This window comes from Elephantulus edwardii, unplaced genomic scaffold (assembly GCF_000299155.1).
Source record: "Elephantulus edwardii isolate Elephantulus edwardi_28Jun2011 unplaced genomic scaffold, EleEdw1.0 scaffold00013, whole genome shotgun sequence".
In the NCBI taxonomy this organism is placed as follows: domain Eukaryota; kingdom Metazoa; phylum Chordata; class Mammalia; order Macroscelidea; family Macroscelididae; genus Elephantulus; species Elephantulus edwardii.
In genome coordinates, this window is record NW_006399763.1 from 27,151,567 (window position 1) to 27,178,271 (window position 26,705).

The window sequence follows — 26,705 nt, forward strand, 5'->3', positions numbered from 1 at the left end:
ACCCCACATTTCTCCTCATAGAGCCCAGCCTCCCGGATAATCTGTTCTGCATATAGGTTGAAAAGGTATGGAGATAGGATGCATCCCTGGCATACGCTCTTCCCAGTTTTGAACCATACAGTGTTCCCTTGCTCTGTTCTGACGCCTGCCTCCTGGTCCAAGTATAGGTTTTGCATTAGCACGATTCAGTGTTTTGGGATTCCCATTCTTCTCAGAGTCAGGCACAATGAACTGCTAGGAGAACAAAATTGTTATGAATTCATCCTAGAGATGGTGAAATCAGGCTGTTCCTTAGAGACAAGGATTTTGAAGCTTTCATTGTGGTTTTGATTTGCATCTCTTATTGGCAATGATTTCGAACACTTCTTCATGTGTCTGTTGACCATCCTAATATCTTCCTCTGTGAAAAGTCTTTCTACATCTTTTGCCCATATTGTAATTGTGTTATCAATCTTTTTCTTGTATACCCTAAGAAAATTACAACTGAGGCACAAATGGAGACTTGTACACCAACGTTCATAACAGCATTATTCACCATTGCAAGAACATGGAGAAAAGCCCAAATGTCCAACCACAATAAAATAAATTGAGAAATTATGGTACATTCACATGATGGAATACTACACAGCATGTAGGAGCAATGATTTTGAAAATTGTTACCTAACTTGAATGGGACTGGAGAGCATTAGACTAATGCACTATTCAGTCCCATAAGGACAAATACTATATACAACAATTACTATAGAAATAGATAAGTAGGGTCTCATTTAGCGCAGCGGCACACTTGAGGTACGGTTCTTCCCCTCCACCACTTGGGACCTTCACTAAGCAACCATATCCAAGGGCTCTGTAGTTGGCATTGATATTGGCACCACCTACTCCTGTGTAGAGGTCTTCCAGCATTGGAAAGTGGAGATCATTGCAAATGATCAAGGCAACCGGACCACCCCAATTATGTCGCATTTACCGATACCAAACGATTGATTGGCGATGCGGCAAAGAATCAAGTTGCAATGAATCCTACTAACACAGTATTCGACGCCAAACGTCTCATTGGACGAAGATTTGATGATGCTGTTGTGCAGTCTGATATGAAACACTGGCCCTTCATGGTGTTGAACGATTCAGGCAGGCCCAAGGTCCAAGTAGAATATAAAGGAGAGACCAAAAGTTTCTATCCAGAGGAGGTGTCCTCTATGATTCTCACAAAGATGAAGGAAATTGCAGAAGCCTACCTTGGGAAGACTGTTACTAATGCTGTTGTCACTGTACCAGCGTACTTCAATAACTCTCAGTGCCAGGCTACCAAAGATGCTGGAATCATTGCTGGCCTCAATGTCCTCAGAATCATCAATGAGCCAACTGCTGCTGCTATTGTTTATGGTCTAGACAAAAAGGCTGGTGCTGAAAGGAACGTGCTCATCTTTGACTTAGGAGGTGGCACTTTTGATGTGTCAATCCTCACTATTGAAGATGGGATATTTGAGGTCAAGTCTACAGCTGGAGACACCCACTTGGGTGGAAAAGACTTCGACAACAGAATGGTCAACCATTTCATTGCGGAGTTCAAGCGCAAGCATAAGAAAGACATCAGTGAAAACAAGAGGGCTGTCAGATGCCTCCACACTGCTTGTGAACGTGCAAAGCACACACTTTCTTCCAGCACCCAGGCCAGTATTGAGATAGATGATTCTTGATTTTTCCCCCTTACTTTGGCTTCTTAGCATGCTAGTATAATATTCAGTCTCTTCTGACATTAATTTTGTTCTTTTCTTTTTCCTCCATCTTTGTAATGAACTTTTGCATTCTTCATGGACAATATTCTGTATGTTTTCCCATAACTCATCTGGTCTTCGTCCATTGGGGTTCAAGGCCTCAATTCAGTTCTTGAGTTGGATTTTAAATTCAGGGGAGATAGACTCAAGATAAAAATTTGACTACTTTGAATATTATTTGACCTTCTTTAGGTTTCGTTTGAACTTGCACATGAGCAGTTGATTGTCTGTTCCACAATCTGCCCCTGGTCTAGTTTTTACTGCTGATAGTGAACTTCTCCATTGATTCCTTTCACAGGTGTAATTGATATGATTCCTATGCATACTATTAGGTGAAATCTGTATGTATTGCTTGTGTTTATGTTTCTTACAAAAGGTATTTGCAATGTATAAATCATTGATTGTGTGGAATACAATCATTCTATCCCCAGCCTCATTTATGTTACCAAGTCCATGTTTTCCAACTACTGAGCCTTCTTCATGGTTCTCAATTTTTTTATTCATCACCAATTATGCATGTTTGATTAATTTCTGACTGCAAAAATTGGTAGAAATTATTTATTTTCTCCTCTTTGGCTCTGGATCTTGGTACATAAACTTGAATGTTTGTGGCACTAACAGGTCTTACTTATATGCATATGGATATTATCCTGTTACTCACAATGTTGCATTTCAATATAGATCTAGAAACAGCCTTTTTATCCTGAAAGTGACCTTTTTTTCTCATATTTTCATCTCCAGAAAGTAGGTCATAAATTGGTCTGGTTAAAAATGTCCCATACCAATGCATCTCATTTCACCAATACCTAATATGTCAATATTTATGCATTCCCTTTCTTTCTTAACAGTGCCTCATTTTCCTACATTCATGCTTCTCACATTCCATGACCCAATCATTAGTTTCTGCTTACAACTGTTCTTTCTCCTTTGTGTTTCCAAATTTGAGGGTTCAACCTCAGTTGCCACATCTATTAGTTTACTCAAAGTGTGCTGTATAGGGTTTTCAAAGGCCTGTTATATTTCCAAAGTGGATGGTCAACCCTTCTTCCCATTTTGTCTTACTTTGGATGAAAAATTTAATAAAGGAGTAAATTAGGGTTGTAAATTTTTCTCCAACCTTGTTTGCTGAAAATGAGGAGGACTTGAAGGGCTTGCTGCAAAATATCAAACACTGCAGCCTTCAAAATAAATTGCATCTCAACATCAAGAAAAAAAATTCTCATCACAGGATTGATAAGCAACATCATGAAGGATGGAAAAATAGACTGAATCTGTGAACAACTTCATTTTATTTGGGTACACAATCAATATACTTGGTACTGGAAATCAGAAGATAAGGAAACGCATTATTGGGAAATTCAGCAATCAGGGACTATGGAGTTTGTCTTTCAATATGGCTTTTTTAACATGGATGACTGCATATGTGGATAGGCAGGAGTATGTGAATAGAGCACGGTGGCTAATCCAAAGAAGGATTGACTACGTACCATTTTTCAAAGGATTGGCCAATTCAACAATCTACAAGATGATTGGATAAATTTGCAAATAAATTTAACTACCCTAGCTGCAAAGATTGAATTCCAGCAAGAGACGAGGAAAGAGACCTCTTCCAATCCTGTGGGACATGTTTCAAGACAGCAGCAGTCATGGCCAAACTGAAGACAGCAAGAGATGAGGAAAGAGACCTCCTCCAATCCTGTGGGACATGTTTCAAGACAGCAGCAGTCATGGCCAAACTGAAGACATGAGACCTTGCTGGAAGGGGAGGCAATATTGGAAGTACTGAGAATTTTCTTGGATAATTTTGGGAAGCCAATATTGGGAAAACAGAGAACTTGGGGGGCGGGGGGAAATGGCCTGAGACTATAAGGCTTGAGGCTGAAATGGCTGCACACACATTTTAGGAGCTGCCTTGACTGCACTCTGTTTTAATCTGAATTAAAAACATTTGTCTTCCCCAATATGGTTCTTTGTGGTCTGTGAGCTTTCACTTTCGATTTTGGACCCAGCAAAGTATATAATTGGTGTTGAGATGAGTAGAAAGAAACATGGGAGCATGGGGGATATGTTTGACCTCGTGGGAATTGATTTTGTGTTATCGATGGTATGGTCAGGGACACAGGAAGTTGGTAAAGGTCACATATGGTGCTCCCACAGAACCCTTGCTCTTTTGTACATGTACCTCCATAGATTATTGAAGAGTAATTATATCAGTTTGAGGATGAAGGCGTGCCTAATTTGGGTCATGGTCTTTTCAGCCACTTGCTATGGACCGGAGATAATGACTAAAGAAGTCAGAAGAGGAAATGATGCCTTTGAACTGTGGCATTGTAAGAATTATGAATATCCCAGGCACTGCCAAATAACAAACATACAGGTTTTGGACAAAGTAGAGGCAGAGTGCTCCTTGGAAGCAAACTTTGAGCATGTTGCTATGAGAGGTTATTCCTTTGATGGGACATCATGCCTGGAATAGTGGAGAGATGGCTGGTGAAAGAGAGGAAGACCCTCAACCAGGTGGATGGGCACAATAACTGCAGCAATTGGCTCAAATGTGTCAGAGGTTGTGACTCTAGTACAGGATAGCATAAGGTTTAGATCTGTTGTTTTTAGGAGTTCTAGTGGCAAGAAGCTGCACTGAAATACCAAAGGCTCAAATACTCCCGTGGTTCAAATACACCAGCTGTTCCATGGGAGAAGGATGAGTATTTTCCTCTCGTGTGATTAACTGCCTCTGAAAACTGGCTGGAGAGTCAACTATGGGTTGGTTCCGACTCTGTGGCACTCAACAACAACAACACCAACACATGTTGTACTAGACATGATGACACTGAAAAATAACATCATAGTAAATGAACCAACTGCCATTGAGGCAGCTCCAATTCATAGAAACTCTTCATTAAACCCTTGAGGCTGTTTATCATTATAGTAGGTGGTTGTGGTTAGGTGTTATTGAATCAAGTACAATTCTTAGAAACACTATGAATAATGTACCTGAACCTATTCTGGGTCATCTTCATCATTTTTGATATATCCTTGAGTCCATTGTTTGAGTCACTTTATTATACTATCTTGTTAAGGTTCTTCCTCTTTTTCACTGACCCTCCACCTTTCCACACAGGATGTCCTTTCCCAAGGTCCACCCCATTCTAACAACATCCTCAAAATATATAAGATAAACCTTCACCGTCCTTTCTCCAAGTAGCGCCCTACCTGTATTTTCTACAAGTCATGTCTGTTTGTTCTTTTGACAGTCCATGGGATGTTTATTCTTCTTCTCTGACACCACAGCTTGAAGGCATTGATTCTTCTGTCATTTTTAGTAACTGTCCAACTCTCAGATGTATATCAAGTAATTGGGGAAAAAAATCATGGCTTGAATCAGATGGACTTTTGTCTTTAAGTAGACTACATAGCTCCTTAAGAGGCCTTTGATAGCAGATTTACTCAATGCAACACATATTTTGATTTCTTGACTGCTAATGCTAAGGTTATTAATTGTAGATCCAAGCAAGATGAAATCACTGACAACTTCAATCTTCTATCATCATATTGCCTACTGCCTTAATAGTAAGGTGTCTTGTTTTCTTGCTGTTGAGATGTAATCCATATTGTAGGCTATAGGCTTTCATCTTCTTCAACAAGTGTTTAAAGTCTTCCTCACTTTCAGTAAGAAAGGTTGTGGCATCTGCATAATAAAGGTTGTTAATGAGCTGTCCTTCAATTGTGATGCCAAACTTTTCTTCACAAAGTTCAGACTCTTGAACTATTTGCTTGACAAAAAAGACTAAAAAGTTATGGAGAGAAAATAGAGCCCTACCACACACCTTTCTTGATTTTATACCATGCTGTGTTTCCTTGCTCTGTTTGGATGACAGCTGCTTGGTGTAAGTGAGGTTGCACATGAGCACATTTAAATATGAAATTGCCTATGAACTACTGACCTTTTAGTTACTTACAAAACATGTAACATACTGTGCCAGAAAGAGTATTTATCATAGCAAATAGTTCCATAAAATACATTCTATAGATAACTAGTTATTGTGTAAAATTTTAGAACATATATCATTCCATTGTCTTCAAAAGAAAAGGGAGCTCTGGTGGCCTAGTGTTAAGAAGTTGCACTGGAATCCTGAAGGCACACAGTTCAAATCCACCAGATGCTGCATGGGAGAAAGATGGTCAATCTCCTTCCAAGCAATGAACTGCTTCTGAAAGCCCATAGGGGAGTCAGCCATTAGTTGGTTCTGACTTAACAGTATACAACAGCAACATAAAGAGAAAAGTTTTGATGTTGGGAGTGGAAAGTAAAACAAGACATGTTGATAAAAGGGGGAAAATGACACATAAAAATATATAATTACACAAATACTTGTGAATGTGTTCATACTATATCTTTTATCTAATTAAGAACTCTAAATATATGCATATTTTATAATATATTTTGTAGAAATTTATATGATATAATAAGTACTGTGTAGATAAAGGATTTGACTTAGAACTAGGATAAGTTTGCTTTTTAACAGTGAAATTGAACAAAGTTTTATATAGCCAGTGGAAAAAAAAGAAATTATTTTTATCAGTATCTAATGTTCTCAAGTTTGTGATTCTTGCTCATTTTAAAACACCATCTGCACAAACTAAATACATGATCCCATTGAAATCATGTTAAAAAATTTAAAAAAGAAACATGAAGTTCTTACATCATTTATAATCTTTATACATGTTCAAATAATGTCCTTCTCTGAACATGCAGAAAGTTATGAAAGGATAGATTTCAAGACAAATTTTTAAGAGCCGTTAATAAAATACTTCAGAAAAAAAAAACCCTCAAACTCATTGCTTTCGTGTCAGAACTGACTCAGAGCTGAGGCTACAAACTACAGCGAAGGAGAATACCCATCATCTTTATCTCATGGAGCTGCTTGTGGATTTAAACTTACCAGAGAAACACAACCTTTGAGTTATTTGCACAACTCCACAGGACTAGATCATCAGAGTTCCATTAAGGAAACTTATTACATATCAAAGCCAAAACAAAACAAAAAGTCAGTTTGAACCAACTCCTTGAAAAGGTTCCCTGTAAGCTAGCATCTTAAAATTACTTAATTAACATCTCCTCTTCCTACTTGCCACACCTTTTTATTTCCCACTTATAAGAATAATTATATTGATTTTATGATTCTATACATGCAAATCCATCTTTTGAGGATATTATTAAGAGTACTTTATCTTTATTATATTGGTCTGTCATGTGAGGCAAGTGAGCTTGAGAATATATCCAATATAATGTATTTGTGGGAGACAGCTAAGAGGAGAGAGAGCCTGCAGAATATCCAAACTATACTTTCAAAAAATTCACATGTGCACATCTCAGATTTACATGAGGACACTCAGAAAGAATAAAGTCTCAATTTTTGTTCCTTTAAGTGAGTTAAAAAATTTCCAGCACATATCACCATGTCATTTTTATAGTACATAGTACAAAAAGACCCTACAGTCATAGAGCAAATTCTGACCCAACGGAGTAGAACTGTCCATAGGGTTGCCAAAGCTGTAATCTTTCTTTATTATTATTATTATTAAATTTTATTAGTTTTAATGAACATTTACAGGGATTTTGGGTTTTCATTCCTTCATTGCTGCACCATTCTCTCTACCCTCCTCCCCAGTTTGTTCTTCTTCCCCGCCATCCGAATGTCTGTTTTAATTGTCCAATTGCCACAGTGCTTGTCAAAGTCAGTTCTGATTAATCTCCTTTGTCGGTGTGTCCTTTGCCATTCCCTATCACTCCTCCCTGAGAGAGACTTCACCCTGAGTCATAAGGAAAAGGGGATGGCGTATTCTCTTAGCTACTTCCTGCTGAAAAGGGACGCTGTGGGTTTCAGGGTGAAGATCTTCTCTCACTACTCTAAAGGGCCCCTTTGGCAGTAGGAAACACATAGACTATTATGGAGATTGATTTTGTAATTTAGATGCACTGTTATTGATTGTGTTTAGCCGTACATGTTCATATCCTTGAAGATGTATCATGGGGGTGTTGCAACCTAGAAGACACAAATTTAACTAACAAGTTATAAGTACATGAGTCAAAAATTATGGAAAAGTAAAAGAAAAGATTCTTTCATTGTTTTACAAGCCCTCCCCCAGGTCCCCTCCACCATGTATCCCTTGCTCTAGACTCCTGTGATGACAGAAATACCTAGTCACATATCTCTTTTAAACAGTAGAAGCAGATGATCTCATTTTTCTCCAGAGGATTAGCTAGTGGGTTTAAACTGCTGATTTGTTTGTTTTCTCAGCTTTTCTTTAACCACTTTGGAAGCAAGAGTGGCATCTACTTCCTAAACAACATGCCTCTAGAAACTATGAACTTTGAGAAACAATCATAGTTCTAGAAAGGCTTCAGGTCTTTTGTTCATAGGGTCACTATGAGTTGTGCTCAACTCAATTGCAATCAACAACAACAACAACTTTAACCAATATACTACAAATGTTCTTTGACATGTGTCACATGCAGTCCTAAATGTTGTTGTTGTTACGTGCTATCGAGTACAGTACAACTCATAGTGAACCTATGTACAACAGATCTGAAGCCTGCCCTATCCTATGATATTTTCACAATCTCTGACACATGCAACCCCATTTCTGCATCCACCTGGTTGTAGATTCTCCTTTCTATCACTGTCTCTCCACCTCGACAAGTATGATACTCCTCCCTCTTCAAGGAATAGCCTCTCCTAGCAACAAGGTCAAAATATGTGAAATGAAGCTTTATCATATTTGCTTCCAAGGACAACTTTGGCTGTACCATCTCCAAAACATATCTATTGGGTTTTTTAGCAGTCCATTGGATATTCAATACTGTTCTCAAACACCATAGTTTAAAAGCATCAATTATTTTTCTGTCATTTGAAAAGACCATGGCTTGAATCAGAAGTATTGCAGCAATAAGATCATATATTTGATTTTACGTGGAACATTAGTCAATATAGTTATTCAATAGTTTTCTATGTACTAGTTTCCTCTCAACCTCATTTTGGGGGGAAAAGACTATTCTCAGATAACTGGTAGTATGTTTAACAAAATATAAATTATGTTAATATTTATTCCAAATTTGCAGAAATATTAATGCACTATAATTTGGGGAATTTTTAGTTGAGTTTATGAATGACTGTTTCATTAGTTAGCTGAACACAGTGTGAAAATAGAATTTTAATAGTTTTAAATAACATATAGGAACTCTATGTTTTTACACAGATTGCATGTTCTTCTGCTGTTGTTTTGTTGTTGTTGTTATATGCTTTTGAGTACCTGTGACTCATAACGAACCTATGTACAATAGCTCTGAAGCCTGCCCTCTCCTGAGTCAATCTTACTTACACCAACACACCTACCCACATTACCCTAGTTACTATATCAATCCATCCCATCCAGGTTCTTCCTCTCCTGTGCTTTCCCTCCACCCTTCCAAGCATGATGTCCTTTCCAAGGATCGGTCCATCCTGGTCATAGATCCAAAGTATGTGAGATGGAGCTTCAAAATCCTATCCTCCAAGGAGACACTTGGTTTCACCCTCTCCAAGACATAGATATTTGGTCACTTCATGGTTCATGGTATGTCCATGACTCTTCTGCAGCACCACAACTCGAAGGCTTCAATACTTTTTTGGTCATTCTGAGTCATTGTCCAGTTCTCTGATGCATGACAAGTAATTGAAAAGACCATGGCCTGGATTAGGCTCACACTAGTCTCTAGACTGACATGGTTGCTTCTAAGTACTCTGGAAAGGTCCCTGACAGCAGATTTATCTAACACAATTTGTCTTTTGATTTCCTGATTTCTGGTAACAAGAGTATTGACTGTGGAACTGAGTAAGCTATAACTGTGCTGCCAATTGTCGTAGTGGTGAGAACGTTCGTCTTCTTGATGTTGAGCTTCAATCAATATTAAAAACCTACGGTCTTTGACATTCTGTAGCAAGCACTTCAGGAAGTCGCTAGTTGCAGTGAGCAAGGTTGTGTCATCTGTATAATGTGTGTTGTTGATGAGTCTTCCTCCAATCCTGATGCCACATTCCTCCTCATACAGCCCAGCCTCAAAAATGGCCTGTTCTGCGTATTGATTGAAAAGGTATGGAGACAGAATGTATCCTTTATGCACTCCCTTCCTGATTTTTGAATCATGCAGTGTTTTTTTGCTCTGTTCTGAAGACTGCTTCCTGGTCCAAATATAGGTTTTGCATAAGCACAATCTATTGTTCTCATATTCACAATCTCCTCAAAGTTAACCGCAATTTGTTGTGATCCACACAGCCAAATGCCTTTGCATAGTCAATGAAACACAGACAGATACCCTTCTGATATTCTTTGCTTTCTGTCAAGTTCCATCTGACATTAGAAAGAATGTTACGAGTGCCACAGCCTCTTATAAACCCAACTTGTATTTCTCGTAGTTAGTTACCAGTTAATGTATTATTCCAGTCATTTCTGGTAGTTAAATTTCTACTTATTCCATCGAATCTGTAATGATATTACATGTATTAAAATAATTCTTTGTAAAATGTATCATGGCCACTGCAATTGATAGTTGCTCTTGAGATAATTGACTCACAATGACCTCAGGTGTGCAGAGTAGAACGGCTTCCAAGAGTTTTCCAGGCTCTGACCATTCAGAAGCAGCGTTCTAGCATGCCATCTGAGGCACTTCTGGGTGGATTTTAACTGTCAACCTCCTGCTAGAGTTAAGTCCTTAACATTTGCATCAGATAGGAAATACTAAATATAAAAATGCAACCCATTTGACCCATAGAAACCCCAAAGGGCAGAGTTGAATTGCCTTGTAGGGTTTTCAAAGCTAAAAATCTTTACCAAAATCTGCTTTGCCTTTCTGTCTTCAATTTGCTAGTAAGTCCAAGCAATGTTTCGTTTAGGATACTTTAATAATACTTCCGTGTTGTATTTAAAAATTTACCTAGTTCTTAATTTTAAAGTTACAATGACGTTACTGTTGCTTATGTGCTCCAATTGATGTAGTTATAAAATAACAAGTCCACTTTTTAAAAAAACTTCATTTTTGTTGCACATATTCACAGGTGTACTTTAACCATCTTTGTCTTATTTCTTCCCATCCTCAATGCTTCTGTTTTTAAGTGTTGTCATGTCAACCATGACTCATAGAAACCTTACATTTTGCCCTGTCATGCACTATCCTTACCCTCTCTGATATGCCCAAGTACATTGTTATAGTTAATCTTGGTTATTGTTCTCTTTTGTTGCAAATACCCACAGGTGCACTGTAATCATCTTTTGTGTAATTTCTTCCCATCCTCAATACTTCTGTTGTTAGATGTTGTTATGTCAATCATGACTCATAGCAACTCAAATCTTGCCCTATCATGCACCATGCTTACCCACTCCGATATGCTCAAGTATATTGTTATGGTCAGTCTTGCTGAGGGTCTTCCACTCTTTGACCCTCCATCTTTCTTAGAATGATGTCTTTTCCATGGACTTGTCCTTCTTGACAATATATTCAAAGTATATGAGATGAAGTTTCACTATCCTTGCCTCTGGAGAGCACTTTAGTTGAACTTCTTCTAAGATGTTGTGTTGTTGTGAGCCTTTGAGTTAGAACCAATCCATAGCTGACCCTCCAGTGGGTTTTCAGAGGCAGTTAATCACACGGGAGGAAATTGGCCATCCTTCTCCTGTGGAGCAGCGGTTAAATTCAAACCACATGCCTTCATGATTGCAGTGCAGGTTCTTAACACGAGGCCATTCATGGACTTGCATATTTTTTTAGCAGCCCATGGTATATTCAGAACTACTCTCTTCCAATTTAGAATTAAGAATTTAGAATAAGGAAACAAAACTTTAACATTTCATTGACAAGGACACTTCTTTCAAGATTCTTGTTGTTATTAGGTGGCAAAACATCATCTTGGTCTCACAGGGACCCTGTGGCCAGCAGATCAGAATCTTGACTTGCCTTGCACCATCATCATGATGTCTGCCACATGGCAGCATTTACAAATTTTTTTAGATATTTAGTAATTTTATGGGACCCTATAATGTCTAAGAAAAGTTTTTGTACTAGCCTGACTTCTAAGTTTAAAAGTATTGGATAGTTAATGAGTTTTAATAACAAAACAAATACTGGATTAAGCATTAGACAAATGGATTTCAAAGAAATCAAACACTTATCTGTGTAGAGCCTGTATCATATTTGCTTTAGATATAAATTTAAATCAATATTTATTGCTCTTAATTTATGGTAATCTTTATTTTGAAAGCCAAACAATCATAAATAAAAACAGCTGATGAAAGCGCATTTCACATAAGTAATTGTGTTGAGTAGAAAAATTTTAAACATGCTTCAGGAAATGGTAGGCAAAGTTTTTCAAGTATATATTTTATTAGACAGATTTTATTTGAAATATTCAGTACTGTGAACATTTTATTCAAATATTCTATATGCTTAAAATTAAAATTCTCTATCGGAATTGAGGTAAAAGTGGTATAGGAATCAAACTTTTTCCTCATTTCTTTTTCTATAGAAGGCATGTTTGACTGTGTCTCTCTCTTTCTATGTACCTCTCCCTGTCTCTGCGTATTTATTGGTAAACTTAAATATACCTAATAGGAAAGTCTATGTGTTCCAGAAGAGATTACTCAGGGTGAAGCAAAGGATAAAACTGCCTGAAATCTTCTGGATATTAAATAAAAATACTCTGTAATGCTTTGCTACATATAGCCTAGATTCCTACTAGAAAAGCAATATTTTCAGTGTTTCTAACAAAAGCTCAACAGAAAGAAATAATATTGGTGATTGGCATATGTCATGACATATGTCCTGCTTTAATGCTAGACATAGGACTGCTTCACTTGGGTGATGATTTTGCTCAATGGGTAGGAAGCCATGATAATAAAAAAATGATGAATAAAACAATATATCTACGAAATACTTTCTTTTCCTGTTTTCTGTGACAGTGATCAATGAATCTCTTTTTATCTAATAGGTTCACAGTCAACTTTTAGTAGTTCAGTTGGATTATGATATGCATTTTGTAATATTCTCACTCGTAATGCTTGCTATTATTTTCCCTTTTGGTAAATCTATTAGTAATTTTGTTTATTTAAGTTATCTTAAATGTCTTTAGAGTCAAATTGCAAGATAAGAGCGCTAAGAAAGAAAAGAGGACAGAGAGACAATTTTGTTTTATGTTCTCTGTAACATGAAACACAATACTTAAAAACATAGAAAATAGTAGAAATTGAGTTGGTGGGGTTTCTTCCTTTTAACAGTAGGCTTATTTTATTTCCTGTGAAAATATAAAGAATTTCTGTCATTTTATTAAGTGAAACTCAAATTAACATTTGAAAAAGCTAGAGATAATGAAAATAATAGACATTTCAGATAAAAATAATTGGAAGTTATTCAGTTCTAGATAAGGTTTTATGAATTAGGAATCTAAGTGAGTTAACTTTCGGAGTTCAAATCAGATGTTATTTAAACTAATATTATACCTAAATATTTTGACTGGTTTTGATCACACATTCTACTCTCTCAAACCATTCATGATTGTGGTGATAAAGAAACTGAATTTTTTTTTCCCTTTGAAAATCACCCTATTGCCAAAAAAAGGCAATCCCTTAAACCAATCTTTTGATGAATATGTTTTTAAAAACGTTATGATTGATAATTGTTAGCACAGACTTTATTGATAAAGTATTATTTTTTTAAAAAGACAATTTTGGGGGTGTGTGATCCAAAGTACATTTCAAGCAGTTGTCTTTTACATAAGCTGGGCAAATCTTTGCCTAATTCCAGAACTTTGAGGTGGGGGGGAAAAAGCCTCAGTGTTTAGTGCTAAAGCCTTAATGAAAGAGAAGCAGTCAATGGAGAAGGCTGAATTCAAACTTTGAACACGAAAAGAGAAAAATTAAAAACGCCACCCTCCAGGCCACTCCCTTCTTTTACTTTCTCATTTTGAAAAGAAATTATTTCCATTATCAGAATGTCTCTTTTAAAGTCAGAGCTGCTGGTAAAACAGCTTAACTGGGGGAGAAAAATGTTAAAATGGTAAAATAAATGGTTTGTAAATCATCCTTCAAAAGCTACCCTGGGAGGAATGTGATATACCTCTGCATCTTAAGTGTTTAGCAAATAATTTCAGCTGTGCATTCTAAACGTAGCTCTTCCTCCTTTACCTAATTACCGAAATATGTGCTGCAGTTTGCAGAACTTAGCCACTGTCATAACTTTTCTTGAAGTTCAGCCAACCAATGATAATAAAGCTGTCACTCGATTAAAGGGGGCTGCAAGTCATTGCTTCTGACATTTATATGTAACATGGGAAATGCAAACAAGTATGTGGAGTTATTAGTAATATTATGGGCTTCAAATCCTGAAAATAGAGTGCTTAAGACATCTGCCTCTGCATGGAGGGTGTGAAGGAGGTAAATCCAAATTGTGTCTTCCACCAAAAAGCCAAGCTGGGAAGAACATAGAGGCTGTTGTTTCTTCCTTGGCCAATATGAAATATATGCTGAGAAGCCAACCTGGAAAAAAATATTCTTGGTTTTGGATAGAAGTAAATTGCAATTTTTATCTTTTTTTTCTTCTCACATTACTCCTGTGTTTTTTCCTTGAGGCCACTTCTTGACCTGGCTCTATTCTTCCATTTCAGTGCCAGCCCTGGGTTTGGAGGAACTAAAAACAACTGAAAATTCTCTTCTGATGATTTGCTGCTATGTTGAGGGTTGTTGCCGGGTTTTTTTGTTTGGGTTTGGTTTTTTTTTGCTATTACTTTATTATTTACATGGAGTAATCTGAACTAGACATGAGAATTTAAATACTACATTGCAAAAATTGTGGGGAAATTCCCATTCTTCCCCCTCCTCAGCCCCTACTGATTTCTTTAAACTCTTATCTCATATTCTCTTCTCTCTTCACTGGAGCTGAGGTGTATAAACAAGATCACTATTGCAATTTTTTTCCCCTCTGCAATGTGCATAAAGGCCAGAATTACATTATCCTTGCTGGTGATCTCACCCACTCATTGTGCTTCTGTCTGAACTGATTCATAGCTGACCCTCCAGCAGGTTTCTGGGGGCTGTGAATTACAAGCAAAGAGAGTGTCCATCTTTCTCCCACAAAGTGGCTTGTAAAATCAGCCTGGCAGAGACGAGCCAGCTCTGAGTTAGCAGTGTAACTCTGTATGCCCCCAAAAGCCCCCTAGGTTACCAAAAGATTAGGCTGCTGAAGAGCTTTCCTCCATCACATGCAAGAGTATTTTAATGCTACAAATTGTTCTTTTGGTGCTGATTTTCATGTATAAATTTGACCCCTGGAAGTTAGTCAAGAAAAGAAGAAAAAAGAATGACTATTTGTAGTTATTATATTCAGTTTGCAGCCAGGAATTTTTAGGAACGTAATAATTCCATGATAGTATTACAGGTAAGTCATTCTGATGTTTCTGTCTTGGTCCTGCTGTTGGGAATTGCAGATTTAAAAATTATGGGAGAATTTCTGGAGCTTTATAGGCAGAAGTAGGAGACGTGAAAGAGGAATTAGGAGTTTTGAAGCCTTTGGCCTAGTCCCAACTCAGCTGATAACCGTAATTATCATGACCTGAACACCTCCTTTTATATGTCAGGCACAGTGTTAGGTGATGTCTTTTCATTTAGTTAATTTTTACCTGCTCTTATTGAAGAAAGCTTTATTTTTTTAAAATCTCTAAATAATAAAAAATTGCTTAGAGTTAAGTTTTCTTTTAAATCTAAGTTCAAGACTAATCATTTCCATTCAGAATGTAGAAGAAAATTTGAACAACTGCTTGTCTCTTTTGCTTTAAAACTTCTCTTTGTGAAGATGAATGAATGGTAATGTTAATCTAGTAGTTATCAAGGAGAAAATTGCTTATTTAAAGAAGTCCATGAATTCTTTTAGTTTATAAATTATTTCTAGATAAATAAATGTTGCATTATGTCATCAGTATGAAATGATATTCATGTGTCTAACTAAGAAGGGAACAGTGAATCTAAAATTTGATGCACTGAACTTGCTACTCCACCGTTATATTAATAGTACTAAGTTAATATTTAAGATTAAGATTCGTCAGTTGTCCAGTAAAATTTCAGCAATTTAATATAGAAAAAACAACTAAAATATCTCATTATGGATGACTTATTAAAAAAACCTCCAGCATCTGTTCTTTTCCCTCCAATTTTCTATTTCTAGGTAGAAATTGACTGTTTGCCTCTTCATACCATATATGCATTTTAATTCCTTCTGTATCAGACATTATATCAGTGATATTAACTGTGAAGAATTTTTATTATGTAAAACAAAAACCTATTGTCAAATGCAAAACCTCAAAGACACTTAATTGTCATTTCAATTCAATGTTATGTTAAAGAATCATGAAATAAGCCAAGAGGGCTTATAAAGTGACTAAAAATTATCAAATACTGAAAACTGGCTGCTTGTGTGTGTGTGTGTGTGTGTGTGTGTGTGTGTGTGTGTGTGTGTGAACTTAAATGAATTAACAGATTTCCCGGATTTTCAAAGAATCAGTGAAATGTAAGATTTCAGATTTCTTTAGCGAAAGCCTGTGAGCATTCACTTTACTAGCTCTGACTTTCCCTGACAAGCTTGATGTGCATTTTCACATGACCTCTTCAGGGCTAAGACTAAGACTAAGAAGTTTTACCAATAAAGGAGAAGAAAAGACTCAGGCAGAGGAGCAAAGCAGAAGTGTAAATAGTGAATGCAGTTTGGAATGAAGATATTTAAATCTGAATAGTGAGTTAATGATTCAATTAGTTTTTCACTTTGTTAAAGGACATTAGGTAATCCGCCTTTACCAGCTCCCCATATTGAGGCTTTTTGAAAAGAGAAATGCAAAGGATCTTAGGACAAAAAATTCTAAGAGCCAGGGCTTTTTAATGCTTCCCAAATAAATAAAGCCTATTGGAAATGACAGGGATGTAGGATAGATATTGTTTTAGCATCTCAAGACTTGGGCAGGAATAGTTTGGTAATAGTGAACTGGTTTCTAAGCTGCCAAAATACATACGCTATTTTTAGACTATAGAGAAAGAGAGTTATTTTAAGTGTAAAAAGCAAAGAGGGAAAGTGTGAAAATACATGACTACATATATGATAAAAATACTAAAAAAAATGAAAAATTAGTACAAGGATACAAGTGAACATGTGGAGTGTTATTTTTGTTTAGATTCTGCTTTGCATTTAAATCTTCAATATCCATTTTAAATATGTAAAATAAACATAGTGATTTAAAATCTCTAAGTCAGATTTATCACTATCATTTTTTGTTGTACTTAGAATCATCATCAAACGCATTTTATTCAACACTGAGATTTACCTGATAGGCTAACAAGCTAAAGAGGAAGTCCCTGTCCTGAGTATTTACAATTTAACAGATGTTAAGTTGATTCACTAAATATATTAGGAGGTGAAAGGAAATGAAAAATTACTAAAGAAAATTAGCCACAGAGAATGAAACACAACTGCCAGACTGATATGGGGTCAAAATTGCAGTTGGAATTAACTAAGATTCTGAATTTGAGTTTTGAAATGAGTTTTATTTTAAGCTCAATTCAGAACTCAAGCTTTGTTAACAAAGATATGGTAAAAAAGAATGCCTTCTTTTAGCAAAGAGATTTGATTAGTTTATATTTCAATCCACGCATTAAACATTTCTTTCTTTTTAGTACAGGAAGCTCTGGTGGCAAGAAGCTAGCAAGAAGCTCCTCTGTGATTCCATAGGCACATGGTTCGAAGCTACTTCATGGGAGAAGCATGGGTAATCTCCTCTCATGTGGTTAACTGCCTCTGAAAACCCACTGGAGCATCATCTACAGGTCAGTTCTGACTCAATGGTACCCAACAACAATAACAGTATAGCATCTTTATTAAAATTGCTATTAATAGAATTTCTTTATTAAGAGATTATTTAATTTATTAGTAAGGAGTTGCACTGTCATCTCTAAGGTAGGTTAAGTCAACTAGCTGCTCCAAGGAGAAAGATGTGCAATCTCCTCTTGCACGATTTACAACCTCTGAAAAATCCACTGAAGGGTCAACTATGAATCATTTCCAATTTGACAGTCATGACATGGGCAAGAGCCAGAACAGCCTAGTCATAAATTATTTTAAAGTCAAACAATTGGTTTAGTTTTTGTGGATTTTTTTGACAAGTTAGAGCTAGCTAGGAAATGAATTTATTGGATCATGTTATTTGCCATTGCTCTGAAGTCTGCCCTATCCTAAGCCCTATCCACTGACTCTAACACACCTATCTCCGTTACCCTAGTTACTACTGAGTCATCCATCGGATCCAAGATTTTCCTCTCTTGTATTATCACTTCACCCTTCCAAGAATGAGGTTCTCCAGGAACAGCCATCCCTCTGGGCAACATGCCCAAAGTATGTGAGATGGAGCCTCAAAATCCTTGCTTCCAAAAGGCATCTCAGTTTTACCCATGCTAGTGCAGATCTCTTTGTTCTCTTAGCAGTCCACTGTATGTTCAATACTTTTCTCCAGGACCACAACACAAAAGCATCTATTATTCTGTCATCCTTGCCATTGTCCAACTCTCTGATGCACAGCAAGTAATTACAAAGAGCAAGGCTTGGATCAGGTGCACCTTAATTTCTAGACTGACATAGTGGCTCTTCAGCTTTCTGGAGATGTTCCTGACAGCAGAATTTCCCAATGCAATGTGTCTTTTTATTTCCTGACTATTAGTGCCGAAAGGATTGACTATGGAACCAAGCAAGCTAAAATTATTAATAATTAATCAGTCTCTTCTCCATCTATCATGATGTTGCCAATTGGGCCTCTGGTAAGAATCTTTGTTTTCTTGATGTTGAGTTTCAATCCATATTGAAGCCTGCAGAATATACCATAAAAATTGCATGCTTTGAATAATAGGAAAAGAGGAAATTATTCTTGTTTCCTAGTTTATATTTTTTAGGTAGAATATCAGGTATTCTTTCGACTGGAGTAATTTTTACCCTGCTTTTCATCAAAAATGATTTTCATGATAATTTTAGAATTATAACAAAAATGTCTCCTATGAGCTAGGGAAAACTGTGAGTGTGAATACCAAGATCCTAAATACTACTTTAAAGGTAAGTTGAATGAGAGACCAGACATGCAAATAAAATTTTAAAAGAAAATTAGTTTGGTAAAGTTAAATCTTCTAAGAATGAAAGTTTATAGTCAGGAGAATGGACTTTGAAATCATACATTTTGTCTGATTTTTAACTATGTAAACCCACTGTGACTCAGTTTACTAGTCTGTAACATGAAGATAATCACAGTTTTGCCCATTTGCCTGCTCTGAGGATAGAAGGAGATAAGTGTGTGTGACATTTTTAAGCTGGTATCCAACACTTACCAAGTGCTTGATAAATGTCAGCTATTATTATCCAGATTCTCTTGGTCTAACCAGAGTAGGTAGTTGCCTAATTTTAGACTGAACATTAAGATTCTTTGTAGAATTCTAGGGTAGATTGCAACGCAGTTGTTTGAGCCTATTATGTGAAAGCCACAGGGAGTCTTTTTCAAACAGAGAAAGAGAATTCAAACTCTTAAGTTAGATGGAAGAAGTTGTGTGCTACTAAATTTTAGGAAATAAAATATTCCATGCTCATATCTAAAGATATATTTTTATAAAATTATTTTCATATCAAATTTTTTCAGGTTTTTTGTTTTTGTTTTTTTTCACCAAAGTGTTTATAAATTCTTTAAAATGTTATTGAAACAAAACAAAACAACCGAACCAAAAGCCAAGAAAATGCTACATGATTGACTTCAGGAGTCCAGGAGTGTATAAATTTATCAAGACAACAGTTATGTCGTTGGGGTTTTGTTTGTTTGTTTTTGTGGGGTTTTTAATTGGGTTCCCCCCCCCATTCAGTGACTAAGTTCAGGAAAAGATTAATCTAAACTCACTTTTAATGCATGTGATTCTTTTTCAACTTTTCCATGTGGTATTTTGTATCAAGGATTGTAACTGCCAATTGATATGTGTGCTATACTTTTTTCCTACTTAAGAGAAATTTCCTATATCATCACTTGGATAAAATTGACTGGGAATCAATGATATTTTTCTTTTTTTCTGGCTCAAATAGGTTATTTCTATTTGTTTTGCTTTGTAACAGCTTGCATGTATGTATGTGTGTTTAAGATATTTTCCTTGATCACAAAAACTTGCATAAGATGAGTAAGCAACATGACTTTCATCCCTACAGAGAATTAGGCTTAGAAACATTGGATCCATTTATTCTATCATTGTAGAATGTATAATATAGTTTATAACCATGGTTCCAAAAGATCTCACTAAGATATCCCTCAGAATCTCTTGTGCCAAACATTTACAACTTTTACCACATTAATCTTTGAAGAAACAATTAGAAATACGGGACTGATTAACTCACAATAAGTTTTTATCACATGGACTTTAACAAAGGCTGTATACTTTCTCTTGGATGGCAAATTAAGAGAGGAGAATGAAGGACACTAAAAACAAAAGAAAAGATGCAAATATCAATAGTTGTGGTACTCTTTGAAACATTCCACTATTGCATCAAAGTTAACTTTTAATTAGGGCTACCATTTGCTAAACATTAAATCACTGCTGAAGGGTTTTACAAATAATCTGAATGTTGAATATTTGGTTTTTTGCCCAGTGCAAACACTTTACACACCCCTTCCCAACCAATCCCAGATTCAAGCAGTTAAGAAAGAAAATACAAAGTCCATCCCTCTTTTTCAAAAAAGAAGAAGTACATACTTTCATTAAGGCTGACTGATCCTCTCAGATTAGAGAAAGAGAACAAGAGAATGAACACAAAGAGATAATCTCCAGAATTTTCGTTTCTTCAGGCCCTTACAATCATCATTATGCTTCCTATGTTAAGAGGATTGGTCCCACCTGGAAACAGCAAAACCTTTTCAATTTAACTCTGGACTCATCCTTCATGTTAAAGCAACACTGAGCCTAAGTTTCTTCATAATTTTCAAATCCTCTTTGTCCTTTCATGTACTCATGGAAAAAAGGGCTTCAATTTACTGACAAGCTTGCTTTACTGCTTAACAGGTGGGACTTTATATCTGTGGCTTTCATAAAAAAAAGAAGAATCTGCCAGTACAGATAGACATAACTCTTCCTTTGAAATTTTATATTAGTGAAAATTTACAAATCATATTGAGTTTTCGTTCAAGCCTCTTTCTGTGTTTCACTTCATTGTGCTTTGCAGATATTATGAGGTTATGAGTTTTGTTTTGCTTTATTTACAAAATTAAGTTCTTTGACACCTCTGAGTGAATCAAATATATGGATGCAACTTTTCCAACTGTGTGACTACTTTATGTTTCCGTGTCAAATTGTGATAATTCTCTCAAAATTTCAAACTTTTTCTTAATGCTGTTGCACAGATGAAGATGGCAATATAGGGTAAACTTAACTTCAGTATGTGCTGAGAAACAAACAAACAAAATTACCTGACTAGTTTTTATTTTATTTTTTTCTTTTTGAGAAAACAACATATTACTAGGCCTGGATCCTGCCCCACAGCATCTCCAAGTTATGCTTATATTTCAGGAACACCCATTTTCAACTTACAGTGTCAGTTTGTAAGTTAAATATAATATCTATGTTTAAGACTTAGTTTTTAGTTTTTCTGTGTTATCAAAAATGGAGTCTCATATTTTAGGGCATTACGTTTATCATAAAAGTACAGAATGAGGGTTGCAGAGTGGATTATATTTGGGGTGTGGGTGGGGTTGGGGTGTGTGTGGGGGCAGGTATTGTATACCAATGAAGGAGTTCTGCTTTTGCTTTTCAAGGAGAAGAGCAAATGGAGGTGGGAGTAGGGGGGGTGAATGGGGGGGTCGGTGGGGGGGTGGAGGAGTGGGGTGGGCGTGGAGAAAAGTGCAACAATGAATGAATGGAATTCCAAAATCTCTGTAGATGCTCATTGAAATAAAAAAAAAAAAAGGAGTCTCATAAGAATAAACCTTTAATGCGACAGGTCATGCTTCTATTAGCTTTTAAACATGGTGCCTTTATAAATATTGTTGAGGCATTAACCTATGTCCTATATCATATTGAATGGTTTTACTTCGTTTTTCCCCTGGTCTTAAATCTTACATTGGGGATTTTTTTTTTTAACTAAGCATAGTAGCTAATTTATCTCTGTACAACGCCACATGTTGGCTCAGTGTGAGTATGCTTGCTTTACTTTAAAAACTCGACATGAGGGCGAGGGGAGAGGTGAATAAAGCAAGATGTGTTTCAAAAGAGTTCATGAATTCTACTTGGCAAGCATTTTATTTCTTATTCATTTTGAGTCTCAAAGCACATGTTCCTCCTTACCACCAGATAAGACTGACCCCAAAAGGGTAGTCGTCATCAATGACTGTGCTTTACAAAAATCCAAAGGTCACGTGAAGTTAAAGATCCATCACAGTCCTTAAGAAAGAAAGGAAAGGTGGACAGGAGGTGAGAGGGAAGGGGGTTACTAATGCATACAAAACACTTTGAAGATGAAAAGCTCTAATGAGTGTTAATAATGATGATGATAACCATAGTAACACATTTTTAAACACTTGCTTAGCTACTTCCTTCACAACATTTTTAGGTTGCTGGATAGAGTGGTTTTGATAAGTTTTTTTTAAGTGGCATATTGGCTAAAGAACAAAATTTGTATGTACTTAAATCATTAGTAGGTGCCCAAGTCAAAGTTTCAAGGACCCTTAATATTCAGCTTCAAAGAGGTAAGATAAGCTCAGTTAGCAATGGGTAAATAGTAAGTGCAGCAACAAAACTCCTCCCCCATCCTCCAAAGTCTAGAAGTAATGAAGACAACATTTGTCATATCTCTCTCTGTGGAGAAATATTATTACTGCTGTGTCTGAGCTAAGATTTCTTTAAACAAATCAGACTAAGTTCTGATTAAAAGGAGGCATATGCTTTTATAATTTATTAATATTAGTCATCTACATATCATTCTATTGTATGCTTTTTTTCTAGAACAATTATCAACTTATCATTAGTAAGGTCATAAATATTGTCAGATTGCTAGAATGTTTAAACGTCAATTATATGTACTGAAAGAAAAGAACATTAATATTATTTTCAATAGCAAAGAGCTCTGGTGGCTTTGTGGCAAGGAATTGCTCTGCCAACCCAAAGGTATGCAGTTTGAATCTACCAGATTCTCAAAGGGAGAAACCTGGACAATCTCCTCCTGTATAATTTACTGCCTCTAAAAACCTGCTGGAGGATCAGCTATCAGTTCTGACTTGATGGTACACAACAACATAATAGTACTCATTCTCATTAACTAATTTTAGCTGACGTTAAATATTTTTGATATGTGGTTTAGACCTATACTTCCACTTATAATTAAATTTATTTCTGTACCTTTTTTTCCATTTATTTCTTTTTACTTTAACTTTTAAAATCCATTCATTGTAATGAAGGGGAGTACAATGATTTTCACAGGTCCTGCTAATTTCTTCATGAAAAATATTCACTCATGGATAGTCCTAGTGTCTCTTCTCCCCTTCAATTATCTGCCAGAGATAAGTACGGCAATGGTAGGTTCATGAGACTTAAATGAACAACATTGGTCACAGAAAAAGAACTGGTGAATATATGGTAAGGATATTAGTTCTTATGGCTTGATTGTACATATATTTTCCTATGCTAGATTTTCAACTTCTTCCATGCTTGAACCTTAAAATGTGCACAGGCTTTTCCAAAGACCGTAATACTCAGCAGAGCCAAGTGAAGGATTCCCTCTAAGATAGACTCTCGAAACAGGTCTTTAAATGTTTGTATGTCCTACAGCATTTGATGATTTTATAACTACAAAGATGCTGAGCTCCTTGTTTGGAGCAGTGAACAGACGAGGCACTATAATTAATTTTTTACTGCCATGCATACATAGTTAGGCCATGCAAAAGAATGGGAATCAAGAGCATTCAAATATACTGTCGGAACAAAGAAAGATATTCAGCCTGTAACCACTACAAATTTCTAAACATTATAAAATGTTATCAATATCTGAAAGGAGAGTTGTTGTTGTTGTTAGGTGCCCTCGAGTCGTTTGCGACTCATAGCGGCCCTATGTACAACAGCCCTAAACCGTGCTCTATCCTGTGCCAGTCTCATTACCTCTGACACACCCATCCCGATTACCCCAGTCACTGAATCAATCCACCTCATAGAGGGTCTTCCCCTCCTGTGCTGTCCCTCTACTCTACCAAGCATGATGTCCCTCTCTAAAGACCTGTCTCTCCTTACATGTCCAAAGTATGTTAGACGAAGCCCCAAAATCCTTGCCTCCAAGGAGCAGCCTGGTTTAACCCTCTCTAGGATGAATTTGTTTGTTTTCTTGGCAGTCCATGGTACATTCAATACTCTTCTCTAGCACCACAGCTCAAAGGCGTCAATTCTCCTTCTATCTTCCCTAGTCATCATCCAACTCTCTGATGCATAACAAGTGACTGCAAAATCCATGACCTGTATCAGGCGCACCTTAGTCTCCAGAGAGACACCGTTGCTCTTGAGCACTTTAGAGAGGTCCCTAACAGCAGACTTTCCCATCGTAATACATTTTTTTGATTTCCTGGCTACTGGTGCCAAGAGTGTTGACCGTGGAGCTGAGCAAACTGAAACTGTAAACAATCTCAATCTCTTCACCACCCATCCTGATGGTCCACTGGTGAGAATTTTTGTCTTCTTGACATTGAACCTCAGTCCATATTGAAGGCTGCAGTCCTTGACCCTTTGCAGCAAGTGCATGAGGTCCTCCTCAGTTTCAGTGAGCAGGGTTGTGTCATCTGCATAACGCAATTTGTTGATAGATCGTCTACCAATCTTAACGCCACGCTTCTCCTCGTAGAGCCCAGCCTCTCTGATAATCTGCTCTGCATACAGGGTGAAAAGTTATGGAGATAGTACACATCCCTGGCGTATACCCTTCCCAATTTTGAACCATGCAGTGTTGCCCTGCTCTGTTCTGACAACTACCTCTTGGTCCAAGTATAGGTTTCGCATTAGCATGATTAAATGTTCTGGGATTCCCATTCATCTCGGAGTCAGCCACAGTTTGTATGATCCACACAGTCAAATGCCTTTGCATAATCAATGAAACACAGGTAGACATTCTTCTGGTATTCTTTGCTTTCAGCTAAGAGATGATATTAATCTCAGACTGAATGTTACCTTTTGTTGTTGTTGATATGTGCCATCAAATCCCTACAACTTACAGCAACCTTATGTATAATAGCCTTGAAAGCTACCCTGTCCTGAGCCAATCTCACTGATTCTGACACACCTTCCCCCATTGACCCAGTTACTGTATCAAACCATCTCACCCAGGGTCTTCCTCTCTTGTTCTATTCCTCAACCCTTCTGAGAATGATGTCATTCTCTAAGGACTGGTCTTTCCTGGGCGCAAGCCCAAAGTATGTGAGATGGAGCTTCAAAATCATAGCCTCTAAGGATAAACTTGATTTCCCATCTCCAAGACAGAACGATTTGTTTTCTTGGTGGCCCATGGTATGTTCAAGACTCTTCTCCAGCGCTACAACTCAAAGGCATCAATTCTACTTCTGTCATCCTTAGCCATTGTCCAGCAATTGTGAAGCAATTGCAAATGTCATGGCCCGGGTCAGGCCTATAAATTGACGTCGTTGCTTCTCAGTTCTCTGCAGATTCTCTAACAGTAGATTATCCCAGTGCAATTCTTTTGATTTTCTGACTATTCTTGCCAAAGAGTGCTGATAGAAGAGCTGAGCAAGCTCTAACTGTTAACAACCTGAATGTCTTCTCCATCTATCATGGTGCTACCAATTGTCCCAGTGGTCAGAATCTTAGTTTTTTTGATGCTGAACTTCAATCCACATGAAAAACTATAGTCTTTAACATTCTTCAGAAAGCACTTAAGGTCCTCCTCAGTTTCAGCAAGCAAGGTTCTGTCATCTGCATAACATAGGTTGTTGATATGTCTTTCTCCAATCCTGTGCCACATTCCTCCTTGTAAAACCCAGCCTCCTGAATGGTCTGTTCCACATATAGATTGAAAAGATATGGAGACACGATGCATCTCTGCCACACTCTTTTCCTGATTTTTACCCAGACAGTGTTTCCTTGCCCTATTCTGAGGACTGCTTCCTGGTCCTAGCACAGGCTTTGGAACAGCACAGTTCTGGGATTCTCAGCCACAATTTGTTGTGATTTACACAGTTAAATATCTTTGCATAATCAATGCAACACAGACAGACATTTCTCTGGTACTCTCTGCTTTCTGCCAAGGACCATCTGACATTGGCGATAATGTCTGTAGAGTCACACTCTTTTCTACATCCAGCTTGTATTTCTGGTAGTTCTCTGTCAATGTACTGTTCCAGTTGTTTCTGGATAATCTTCAGCAGAATTTTGCTAATGTGTGATATTAGTGATATTGTTCAATAATTTCCACAATTTAGAATAGGAATAAATACGTGTCCTTTTCCAGTCAGTTTTTCAGGGAGTTGTCTTCCAGATTTCTTGGCACAACCTCGCAAGCACACTAATTGCAGTATATGCTTGCTGAAATATGTCAATTGGTATTTCATCAACTTCTGGGGCTTTATTTTTTGCCAAGTCCTTCAGAGCAGCCTGTACTTCCTCATTCCTCACCATTACCTCTTGATAATATGCTATTTTTTGAAATTCTTCTGTGTCAGACAATTTTTTTTGATACAGTGACTCTGTGTACTCCTCCCATGCTCTTTTAAGGCTTCCTGGATCATTCACTATTAGGTCCATATAATCCTTAAGTATTGCAACTCGAGGCTTGAATTTGGTTTTCAGTTTCTTCAGCTTAAGAAATGCTGG

The 26,705-nt window shown here is 36.9% G+C and overlaps 1 pseudogene; it reads left to right on the forward strand.

The window, feature by feature from the left end:
• LOC102855688 overlaps positions 1-26,705 on the forward strand; it is a 40,832-nt pseudogene that overhangs the window by 2,751 nt on the left and 11,376 nt on the right.